Source organism: Periplaneta americana, chromosome 2 (assembly GCF_040183065.1).
Source record: "Periplaneta americana isolate PAMFEO1 chromosome 2, P.americana_PAMFEO1_priV1, whole genome shotgun sequence".
Lineage (NCBI taxonomy): Eukaryota > Metazoa > Arthropoda > Insecta > Blattodea > Blattidae > Periplaneta > Periplaneta americana.
Genome location: NC_091118.1, coordinates 33,204,533 through 33,216,857, shown reverse-complemented (window position 1 = coordinate 33,216,857; position 12,325 = coordinate 33,204,533).

The window sequence follows — 12,325 nt, the reverse complement described above, 5'->3', positions numbered from 1 at the left end:
GATTCCCTACGCTTCTTGGAACTCATTAATGCCATTAATTCAGATCAGAATAAAAGGATGTTCCCCGAGATCGGTTTTGATTCCCTTAAAGACAGTTGCCCCAACACGTATGACTTTCCTGCTATTCCATCCAAATTAACTGTCAGATATATTTCCGAAGACCTGCATAAAAGAAAAATGTTAGTGAACTATTATAAATAATAATAAATAAATTTAGCCTGCTAGATCCCGTAAGGGCAAGGGCCTCCTGATTTACAGGGCTTGGCTCAGAGACTTCACTCGTTAGGTGAGCTGGACCTGAGGAGTGATATCAGCGAACTTGGTTGCACTACTTCGTTTCTATGTACACAATGAAAACGCTATATGCACTTGTAAGATTCGCACCACACTACATACTGAGGACAGTGGCTTCTAGATTTCTCCATAGCTGTCTGTCTCTTGTACTGCTCGTCCATTGTGCTCCTGCCTTCTTCTTGAAGAAATCTGTCCATCTAGTTGTCTGGCGTCCCATTCTTCTTCTGCCGATCCTGGGATCCCACAATGTCAGTCTGTGCGTCCATCGTCTGTGGTCCATCCTTACCGCGTGCCCTCCCCATTTCCACTTTAGGCTTTAGATGGTGTTTAGGATGTCTTTCATGCCGGTACGGTTGCGTAGCTCCTCGTTCCTGACTTTGTTCCTCAGAGAAAGTTGCAGGATTTTTCTTTCCATACTGCTTTGGCAGGTTTGAAGCATATGCCTCTGTTTTGATGTTAGGGACCAGGTTTGGCATCCATACAGTAGGACTGGTAATATACATTTTTCCAGGGTCTCAACCTTTAAGCTTAGCTTCTGGAATTTGTCTGTAAGTATGAACTTTAGAGGCCAGAACTTCTTCCATGCCATACTAATTCGTCTCTTTATTTCTTTCTCTGAATTGGTGGAGGACAGGTTCTGGCCATTTAAGTGGATCCGGTCTTCAGGCGTGTTAGTCATTAGTTTCGTCTTTTCTGCGTTAATGGATAAGCCTGCCTCTTTGCTGATCCTGTCCAATTCTTCAAGCATCTGTTTTAGATCTGCTGCTGATTTCGCTACCAATATTATATCGTCTGCGAACCGGAGGTGGGTCATTCTCAGTCCATCTATGGTGATACCGTATTTACTTTCCCAATTCAGTTTCCTGAATTGGTTTTCAAGCAAGCATGAGTGAACTATTAGTTTTCATCAAATCAAACCATCTGAATGCAGCATTAGACCGTAGTGAAACTCTGTGAACTTATTCTATCACTTCCTGCTACAAGAGCCTCCACAGAGAGAAGCTTCACTGCTTTCATTATTATTATTATTATTATTATTATTATTATTATTATTATTATTTATTATTCATTAAGGATTAGGTACATTCAATTTTGTGCTACAAAAAAACTTGCATTTATTACTGTACCCTTATTTATTTTTACCATAATGTTTTAATTTCTCGTTGCTTACTGCTTACCCTGTATAAAATACGAGGGGGATCCAGGAAATAACGACCGTTTTGTTGTAATAATTAAAAAAATATATATTTATTTGAAAAAACAAAGTCTGTTACATAAATGAAGCTTCCTTTACTTCTCTACATAATCACCACCTACATTTAAACATTTGTCGTATCTGTTCACTAGCTTTAGAATTCCCGTGTTATACTCCTCTGCCGCCAGTTCATTAAGCCAGGTGTTCACTGTCTTCTTCAACTCTTCATCACTTCTAAAACGTGTACCACCCAGAAAGTCTTTCAGCTTAGTGAAAAGGTGAAAATCGCTAGGAGCAAGGTCTGGACTATAGGGCGGATGATCAAAGATTTCCCAACCGAATTGATCCAGCAATTCTCGAGTTGAAGCAGCAGTGTGCGGGCGGGTGTTGTCGTGAAGAAGCACAACTCCTCTCGAAAGCATTCCTCGCCTCTTGTTTTGGATGGCTCGCCGTAGTTTTCGTAAAGTCTCACAATAACGATTTGCGTTGATCGTAGTGCCTTTTGGCATGAAATCCAGCAAAAGAACACCTCTGCGATCCCAAAAGACAGTAGCCATGACTTTTTGTGTTGAGAGAGTCTGTTTGAATTTTCTCGGTTTCTTGGGTGATGAGGGAATGATGCCACTGACGTGATTGGCGCTTGGTCTCTGGGGTGTTATGAGACACCCAGGTCTCATCACCAGTCACAATTTGATCAAGAAAGGCGTCTCCATCTGTGTGATATCGCATCAAGAATGTCAATGCTGAGGCCATTCTCCGAGTATTGTGTTGGTCACTCAGTTGCCGTGGAACCCATCGTGCACAGATTTTGTGGTGGCCAAGATGTTGCGACACAATTTCACGAAGCAAAGGACGAGAAATGTCAGGAAAGGCAATATGCAATTCGTCGAGTGATGTGCGCCTGTCTTGCAAGATTCTGTCATTCACTTTAGTCTTCAGGTCTTCTGTGATGAGTGATGGGCGTCCGAGTCGAGTTTCATTGTGGACATTTGTTCGCCCATTGTTGAACATTTCGCACCATTTTCTCACATTTCTTTCATTCATTACAGTATCACCATACACTTCTTTCAATTGCCGGTAAATTTCTGCAGGTTTCAAATGTCGGGCATTCAAAAATCGAATCACACTCCTCACCTCACAGTCGGCGGGATTATCAATCACGTCGTTCATTTTGAAGTAACACAAAATGCACAGTGGCAACTTGTTGCAACCAGTACTCACAACATTATGAGAACACATGTTAAGGAAGCCAGTTGACCTTCAAACAAGGAAGGGGAGTCAGCTGTGCGGCGGGTATGCGCGAACGGTCGTTATTTCCTGGACCCCCCTCGTACCACCAGACACCTCTGGCTGTCACGGAGGCCATACATCATATGGAAACCTAGTTTTTTAATGAACCGTATGAGGAAGAAAAAATTTTGCCCATATGACATATTATGGATTCCTAAATTTAGTACACGGAGATTTGTACTTACCTCTTGCTTTTCCTAATAGATCTTCTTTGATGTTCATAAATATAAATGGTCCACTCCTACAGTGCTGGAATCCAGAACCTTATATAGAATAGTTGAAAAACACCAAAGTCCTGCAAAAACACATTCCAGGATTCATCAAGGCAAGTATGCTTTTACTGCAAGAGCTTCATTGAATTTAGAAATCTTCTCACTATTCGTGAGCTGCCACAAGGGACAAAGAGTACTTAACCATATAAATGTTTACAAGTTCAGTGAACCATTAATTTTGTTTTGACAATGAAACTCCTACAAGTACATAGCTACAAAAACATTTTGTGATTGGTGGAAATATACCTAGTTTTAGAGGGGCAAGTGTTACAAAAAAAAGTAAAGAATGCTAATGAACTTGGTTTCATTTGGAATATAGGTGATGCTTCAGGAGAGCAATTGATCCTTTGAATGTATCTAAAGTTACAATCGGAATAATAGATGTAGGTATTCCAAGCCTCTTAAACACATCTTTCATGAAGAGAGTAGCGGTACCTCTTGCTCCAACCAGAAGTCCGATTACTTCAAGCTCTTCTAGTTGGTACTTTTGGAGGTAATATGGAATGGTAGGATTGTAGATATTCTTTTTTTCATTATCCACTTCTGCTGGCTGTTCCTCATTCGTTTCGAAACGCACAGTGGGATCAATTATGAATCCAGATCTTGTAGATTCCTTGAAAGCTATTATATCTATGCACCGTGTACTGCCAGTGACGGAGAGACCATGTACTTCTTCAAAGGTGTTGTAATCGGCATCTTTAAGAGCAGTGGCTATAATTGATCGTACTTGGTGGTGTCCAGCGTTTCGCAGACCTTCGCCATGCGGACAGGATCCCAGGATGTGTGTTTAAATTAAACTTGCTTTACTATAATTAAAATGTAAAGCAAAATAATTCCTTTACTTCTTTCTTAACATAAGAACATCCATTAAATGACGTTTGGAGGGATAGAGAGAGGAAAGAAAATATATTTCAAGGAAGTAAATAAGGGGGAGGAGAGCCTATGGCCAAGAAAAAAATTTCCATGACAGCACTGATGTGAAGTATTGTGAAAGCTTGTAGAGAACATTTGTCAGTGCAGAAAATACTGTAGAACATTGGATTCTGGTACAAGATAAAGTACAATAATAATAATAATAATAATAATAATAATAATAATAATAATAATAATAATAATAATAATAATAATAATATTTCATAAAATTTTCGGATATAATAGCAAATTAGTCTGCATGCTTACAATGAAGGATGCTCAAATAACAAGTGATTCATATAAAACTGATGGTTTTCTACTTTTTCTTATTTATTTTAACAAAAATGGCGCCTATATCAATGCATTGCATCTCAAATGTAGACCACATCTGGGGATTACTTACCTTTACATTAAATGCCCAAGTGCTTGGCTTGGACTTTGCTTTTCGAGGTCTGGATATTTGTACCTACACCTACCTTGGTCCACTGTACGTCCTATAATTCGATGATTATCCAAGTTCAACAGATGGTCTGGGTGACATTCACAAATCCAACGCTGACAGGTGAGCCATCCTGCCTCAGCCCTGTCAGAGTCAGATCCCATCATCAAACACCTAATAAGCTACAAACCTTTCCTGTATCAGCATTGGAAAGCTGTACTACCACCAAGAGTCCCACACTGTAGCATCATGGTCTGTGGCATCAGGCCTAGGACTGATGTTACAGAATGCACACTGATTCGATCCCTCATTTCATTTCCTCGTGAAATTTCGACCAGTGTATGGGCCCAGTAGCCACCCAGCATCATGATGAATTTGGAAAACTATAATAGGAATGGTTTAAAAAATTAGCTGTAACAGTTGTGGGGGATCATCATGTTAACCACACGATACCTCCATTCTGGTTGGATGATCGTTCACCTCTGTTGAAGCATGTGGACGTGAGGTCAGCAGTTAACTGGCAGTGAAGATGAACGATGCTTGCTGGTTTCCCTCACAACAGATTCAGTTGTTTGCAACTTGTGTACCAATGCCAGCATTGCATTATTGTTTGAATTGCCTATACCTAGAGAACCGTGAAATTTGTATAATGCAATATGCTAATTGTTCTTTTTTTTATTCTGGATAATTTATTTATACTTCTTCTCATAACCTCAAAAAACACACTTTGGAATCACGAATTAACGCGAATTCGTACAATAACACAAAAGAAAGAAATCAATTCAAGTTTTTAAATGAATTCCAGCAATACTGGTACTTCTTTATTCGCGAAATCTCAACAACAATGCACTTTTAATTAACATTTTCGTAACTTCATTTTTTTTTTTTCGATGGCTTATTTTATTCTCTCATTTTGTCAACAAATGTATGCAGCTGTATATTAAAATTTACAGTGCATAGGTTACTTTTTTTATCTTTCAACACTCATATGTTGGCAGCTGCACTGTGAACTGCCACTTCTGCTCTACTTCAGTGAGCACAGAAAGATAAAATGTATGCATTGCGTATAAATTGGTGTTTGCTAATACTCTTGGCTTTGTATGTCTTCCATTTGTCATCTTGAATCCCAATATTTATCTAGCTGAGAACTTTCATCTGCATCAATTTTTGTGATGGCTCGATACTTGAGGAGATGGTCCTTATTCATTACTTCGTTGGTGAGGGTAGAGAGACTTAACAACAAAACCAGCAATGCATACAATCACATTTTCACAATATTCTGTCACTGAGAATGATGTAAGAATGGGAGAACTATAATAAATAACTGAAGTCGAAAGTTCCAAAGAGTCATATTGCCTCTGATTCTCAAAACACTGAGGATTATTATTACAGTGCGTTAGGTGTTTGGAAAATAAAATAGGGTATATAGGCATCTTTTCAGTGGAAATCCCCCTCTTTGTAATATAATTTAAATAAGTTATTTACGTATTTTCTAACGTATATAAAATAACATAAGTAAAAATATTTAACATATTCGGTCATTTAAAATATAAATAAACTAATATGTCTATTTATGAACAATGTAAAGCATTTTATATTTAAAGCATTGCTTAGTTACAGTATTTAGATTGACTTATTATATGTTAGAAAAGACGTAAATAAGTTAGGATGCGTATTTTCCGGACTACAGGGCCGTGGTCTGTCGGTGTTACAACCAAACATTTCGTCCACTACTCCAGTGCACATCTTCAGTGGCGTGGTACACGTGTGCGGAGAGATCTGCTGTGTGCATCAGGAACTGGCATTGAGACTGGTAGCACGTCGATATTTAAGGTGTGGGACTGTTGTTGCTTGTTGTTGTCGCCGCGGTCCGCACCAGTGGCTTCGGTGTTCTGATTGTTTGTCGTAGTGTCTAATTGTCGGAGAAAGGGTTTGATGTGTGTGCTTCTGAGGGCAGGATACCAAGCTTTGTTGAGCTTGAGTCCTTCCTCCTTACGGTTAAAGTTGTTTTTGTGTTTATGAATTTCAATAGCTTCCTGATGTAACCTGGCATAGAAGTGCGGCATACTGCTTAGGATTTCGGTGTCCTGGAACCTGATGTTGTGATCCCCATCATTAAAAGCATGTCCTCTAGCCCGGAAAATACGCATCCTATCAACGCCGGCCGTGGAAGCCTACATTCTAAATAAGTTAGTTATATTACAGTGAAGAGGGATGTTTGCTAAGAAAACGTCTATATACCCAATGGTATTAAACTCCAAATGCTTTACAGAAACACTCATTTGTGCTCCCATAGCATGGCGTTGCGTGAACCTGCGCGAAAGGTTTCAAATTTGTGCATCACACCAGCGCCAATTGTGTGTCTAGATATATAACTACAACGTCTTTGCTTTCAATCAAGATGCATGAAGATTTTGTCTCTGTATGGTGCACCATTTTGAACGTCATCTTCACTATGTATTATATTAATTATTATTAAATATCAGGCTTGCATAAATTGCTTGAATATGTAAAGTTGAACCGTGTAGATGCATCTTTAGAGTTTTTGCGTAATTTGAAAGCAAAATGAAGCATTACAAAGTATTCCTGTTCAAAATATACCTCATGATGATTGAAATATCATTACAAATAATTTATCAGCATATCAATAACAACCTCATAAAATTACTTACAAAAAACACTCCCAAAAATAATATACACTTATGAAAAAAAAAATAAATAAATAATTATTGGATTAACAATATTTTCACCGTTACAATTACATATAAACACTAAATATAAACATTTACATAGAGATAAAAAATTTTACAGGAGAAAAAGTTCGTCCAAAGGGTTGGACTCTGGAAGAGTACCCAAAACGCTCATTGCATTTCCGCGTTGAATAGCAATACTTAAGCGTTGACGCAAATAAGTAATGCAACGGCGATCACCAGTAATGGAGATCAAAATTTGGCCGATTTGAGATACCAAAACTTTAGCGTCATGACTCCAAGGACCGAAGGTCTCCACAGCAAATGGGACAAAGATATAATTGTCTAAAAGATGAGCATATTTATTGACTTTCTTCTTCATGGCTAATTCAGCAGCAGATGCTGCGTGTCTGGAGGTATTCGGTAAGTGAGATGGAGCTAGAGTGTCAACGCAAGTGGAGTCCCAAATTAAAGATTTTCTTCTAGACCATGGAATTAAGGTCAGACCATCGGGTCGTTTACCATTTGTGCGACTAATACCTGGTGGTTCCAAAAGAGACGGGATGCCACAAGAAGTCAGAGATCTTTTAATGATATCATTGAGTGATGTATGTCTTGGAATGCGACCCTTGCTCCTCGCACAGCTGAGTGCATGATGACCGTAAATATCAGCAATTCCCCCGCAAATACATTGGTGTGGCTGGCAGAGTTTACAACCGAGGCGTAAAGCTATTGCGATTTTAAAGGATGTACTATCTATTAGTGTGCCGATGTGAGGAGAAGGTAATGCGTGTAACCAAGCTCCAGACTCACTCTCTTGAAGAGCTAGGAGACGTGCAATGTCTTGTTCGGATGTGAAAGAAGAAAGGAGTGTATCTAAAATTTTTTGGGAAAAGATAACGTCCCGCTGTTTTTGAAATTCAGGACGGGCAGGAGGATGAGTGGTTTGTGAGGAAGTATACCAACTTGTCAGAGCATCACGCACATGGCAGATTTCAGCTGCATCACTGTATAAAGGAAAGAGCGATTTGATGCAACGGAAAACTCCAAAGGCAGAAGAAAGAAAAGCAGGTATACAAACATCAGAAAGTTTCCGAATGCCCACACCACCAAATTTAATTGGGAGAGAGGCTTGAGTCCAACTAGTATCGGTAAAACTTATATTGAGGATCATTTCCTGTTCAAATAAATTCAGTTTTATATGAATCACACTGCGCAACATTCTAGCAGGTCTGTTGTTTTGTTTTTATTATTATTTAAATCGAGGAAGGGAAATGTCTGTGGCAACAGCAAAAGTAAAATAAACATGGACTGAAACGTAATTATATGGGAGGAATAGAAATAAAATTGCATGAAATGAAATGCAAGATACCTTAATAATTTTCATTTATTTACTGTAACATGTATTATTCATTAACAATCGACACTTTATGTTGCAGTATTACTGCAAAAAAATAATAAAGCAATATAAGATTTATGTGACAATAAATACACGACAGAAATTAAAGTAAAAAAATCCTATATCACGAATTAATTTTGTGCTACAGTAAGAAGTGCTTTAGGCCAAAAATTCTAGCAGATTAGTTGAAGCAACACTGTCTTATAACTAACTATGTTACACTAGAGGTTATGCGATCATTTATTTTAATTAAAATATGTGTGACTTTATCTTGTACTTATACAGCCATAGCAGTGCAGATAATAGTACTTGGTAAGCATCGAGGAGGGATTGTTGTTGCAGCTAGCAAGATGGATTTGAGGGAGAAGTGGATTCAAAATCATCTTTGCTACAACTGCTGCACTTCTTCGTGGAAATATTCTATTTTATTTCATGTTTAAAGAACTTCTAATTCGTAATGTAAGTTAACAATCCAGGGAACTGAATATATTTTAAATCCAAGGATTAATTAATTTCAGAATAATAAGTTTTTCTTTAAACACAAAAATTCAAGCTTCATATACTTGATACAATCTTTCTTACATGAACCTTCCTTTTTATTAAATTTTACAAACTGATGATCCTGCTGCTGCCAATTCAGTTACTTACTGCAAACGTGGGTCCTGCAGCTAGATATATGATTTCATGATCTTTATTAATTTAGCACTTTTAATCAATACTACCCAATTGTTTGTGAATCCATGCAAAATACTCTAAAATAAAACATTTCAATTATGCAGTAATGTACACTGCAAACAGAAATGATATTCATTTCTGATTTTGATTTTCACAAAATTAGAAACAATTTTAATTGAAGATTATAATATGAAGGTCGTTTAAAAAATAATGCCTCCTATCTTTTTGGTCTTGAAATTATTATTGTGAAAAAGAATTCCGACTCTGTTATGTAAATATTTGAACTTTCCACCTATAATATGATGGTTTCACATCTTTCCACCAGACAGCATAACTAACACTGAATCAAAATGGAGGATGACATCTACTTTCATTTGAAGTATCAATGTGTTATAGAGACCCTAAATGAAATCCACCAGTCTGAAGAAATTTTATGAGAAACAAACAGTCAATACCAACACTGTGATGCAGTTGAGTAGACATATAACTTATACAGGAAATAGTTTAAAATCATGCCAAGATATGGTTGTCCTTTCACTGTGGTAACTAAAGAGGCTAATGCCCGGTTTTTGGAACAACAGTTATCTGTACGTATAGTTATCTACAATTTAACGTGCTGATATGTTTAAAATGAGTTTCTGAAGTAACAGTTATCTATACTTCGACTGGTAACTGTGCCTTGGTTTACAATTACCTGGCTGTTAGTACTGATTCGAACAAATACCGACATGCGGCACTACTGCATTACTATTTTGTAAGCTATAATAACTGATATTAAATAATGAGAGAGAGAGAGAGAGAGAGAGAGAGAGAGAGAAATAACTCGTCCGGCCTTAATTAAGGATGACCACAAGAATTCAGAAATTAATAGCAAATAAATATAATTAATTACATATGAATATTGTTATAAAAATAGAATGTAATAATTAAACACCATTGATTATCAATTATAAAATAAAATCTTAGAAGATGACTATAAAATTATACTTATAAGTAAAAGATTTTATTTAAAATTAGTATATCCTTAACTAAGGCCTTCTGAGTGGTATAAATGAAACTGTATAATCTGCAGGGAATCTTTAAAAATTTGCAAGATGATTTTTTGAATTTCAAAAGATGATATTGATAATTGTTTTAAAAAATTATATATAAATTTTGGTAAAGAACTCCGAGCACCAAAAAATAAACCTGTCACTGACCAATTGAAGAGAGGGATGTTATACTTGGCACTAAGGTAGGGAATACAAGATTCATAAATGGCCCTCTTTTCCTGATGAGCTTGGTTTAGATCTCTCTCCATGCGTATAGTTGGATCTATGATAATATATAATAAATAATAATCCGTGGTGCTACAGCCTGTCAAGGACCTAGACTGACCAGCTGGCTGCTGGCCTCACGCCCACATGCCGAAGCAGAGGTGGACGATCATCCAACCAGAATGGAGGTATCGTGTGGTTAGCACGATGATTCCCCCAGCTGTTATAGCTGGTATTCGCTACATATCATAGCTCCCCAAGTGCATCACGATGCTGGGTGGGCACCGGTCCCATACACTGGCCGAAATTTCATGAGAAAATTTCTTCCCCCATGAGGACTCGAACCAGTGCACATTCCGTAACGTGAATGATAATAGATTACAATAAATTAATTTACTAAATTATTGGTATAGTATTAACATTTTAGCATTTTATTTATATTAATTTATGGTAAATGTTCTACTTTCTATGACATATTAGGATAATTGTTTGTAAAGACAATTTCGAATCATCTTCAGTTTTGTCTTTCTCAACAACTTCAGATTCTATGTCGTCAGACAAGGAATATTCTATTATTTTGGGTGCTCTACCAATGCCAAAAGTGTTTCAAACTCTGAAATGTCAATTTGAACTCTTAAATGAAAGCATTCACATGAACGAATTTGGAGTATTTTTACATGTCTATCAATATGACTGCCATAGCCCGCATGGCCGACTACAGTTTCAGTTTTGTAGCGGAAGTTACCTACATCTAGCCTTCTCTCCAATAGTATTGTTTACCTCAATGAACACACCAAATACAAACAATTATTGCTTTTTTTAATCATATTATTACGATATATATTCAGTTAAAAAGCCTTGCACCTACAAGTACAGAGTTCACTTTACTTATCAGCCATATTATTACTGAAAACTTCTGCACACAGAAGTAACTACACATAACTAAAAAATCACAAATAAAATATTAGTGGAGACATCTATGGACAAGCGATATTGAACATGAAGTTTCCTCGATTGTTAGTTACAAGTGCTGATAAATCTACTTTTAACTTTCCAGAAACTCATGAAAATTATCACTGCAGTTAAATTTATAAGAATAGTTAAGTAACTGAGATGTACCAAAAACCGGGCATAATCCTTGTAGACGTTCTTAAACAAGACACACAATAAATGGAGGGCAGTATGTTGAGATACTGAAGACTGTACAGTGAATTGCACTTATTCGACCATGCTTCCTTCAACATGGCAATGCAAGACTCCACAATGCAACTTGACAAGAAAATGCAATGTAAACTTTAACTGCTACATCTACTGTGTACTACACATTTTTCTCACTGAACTTGCATCTGTTTGATTCAATGAAAGATGGACTTCAAAGGCAGTGCTTCTCCAATTCTGACAGTCATCAAGGCTGTTGAGGGGTGGCTCTTAAACTAGTTGTGACTTCCACAAATCAGGGGTACAGTGACTTGTTGACGCATTGAAAAAGAAGTGTAAAGCATGGAAGAGACTTCGTGGAAAAACAAGTAAAGCCTGAAATGCGACAAATATAAATTTAAAAAGAGGCGCTACTTTTGAGGCAACTCTTATACGTGTATCATAAATTAGGAGATGAACAGCTGGATAAAGCATAAGTACAAAATACTGTTATTGCTGTACTGTGCAATTGTTTATTCCATTACATTACTTGGCTGACTTCCAGCTGCCATTCAATTCTTCAAATGATTACAAAACTGATCTATTAGAGCTCGGATTTATATGTACTAAAAGTTAATATTGTTATTCAGTATAGTTTATAAACGTATAAACCATGTCCCCCACTCCTTTAGATTCCATCTCTATCATTCAGTACTGTGTTTACCCGAATATAAGACAACCCCTAGTTTTCCAATGGTTTCTGTAG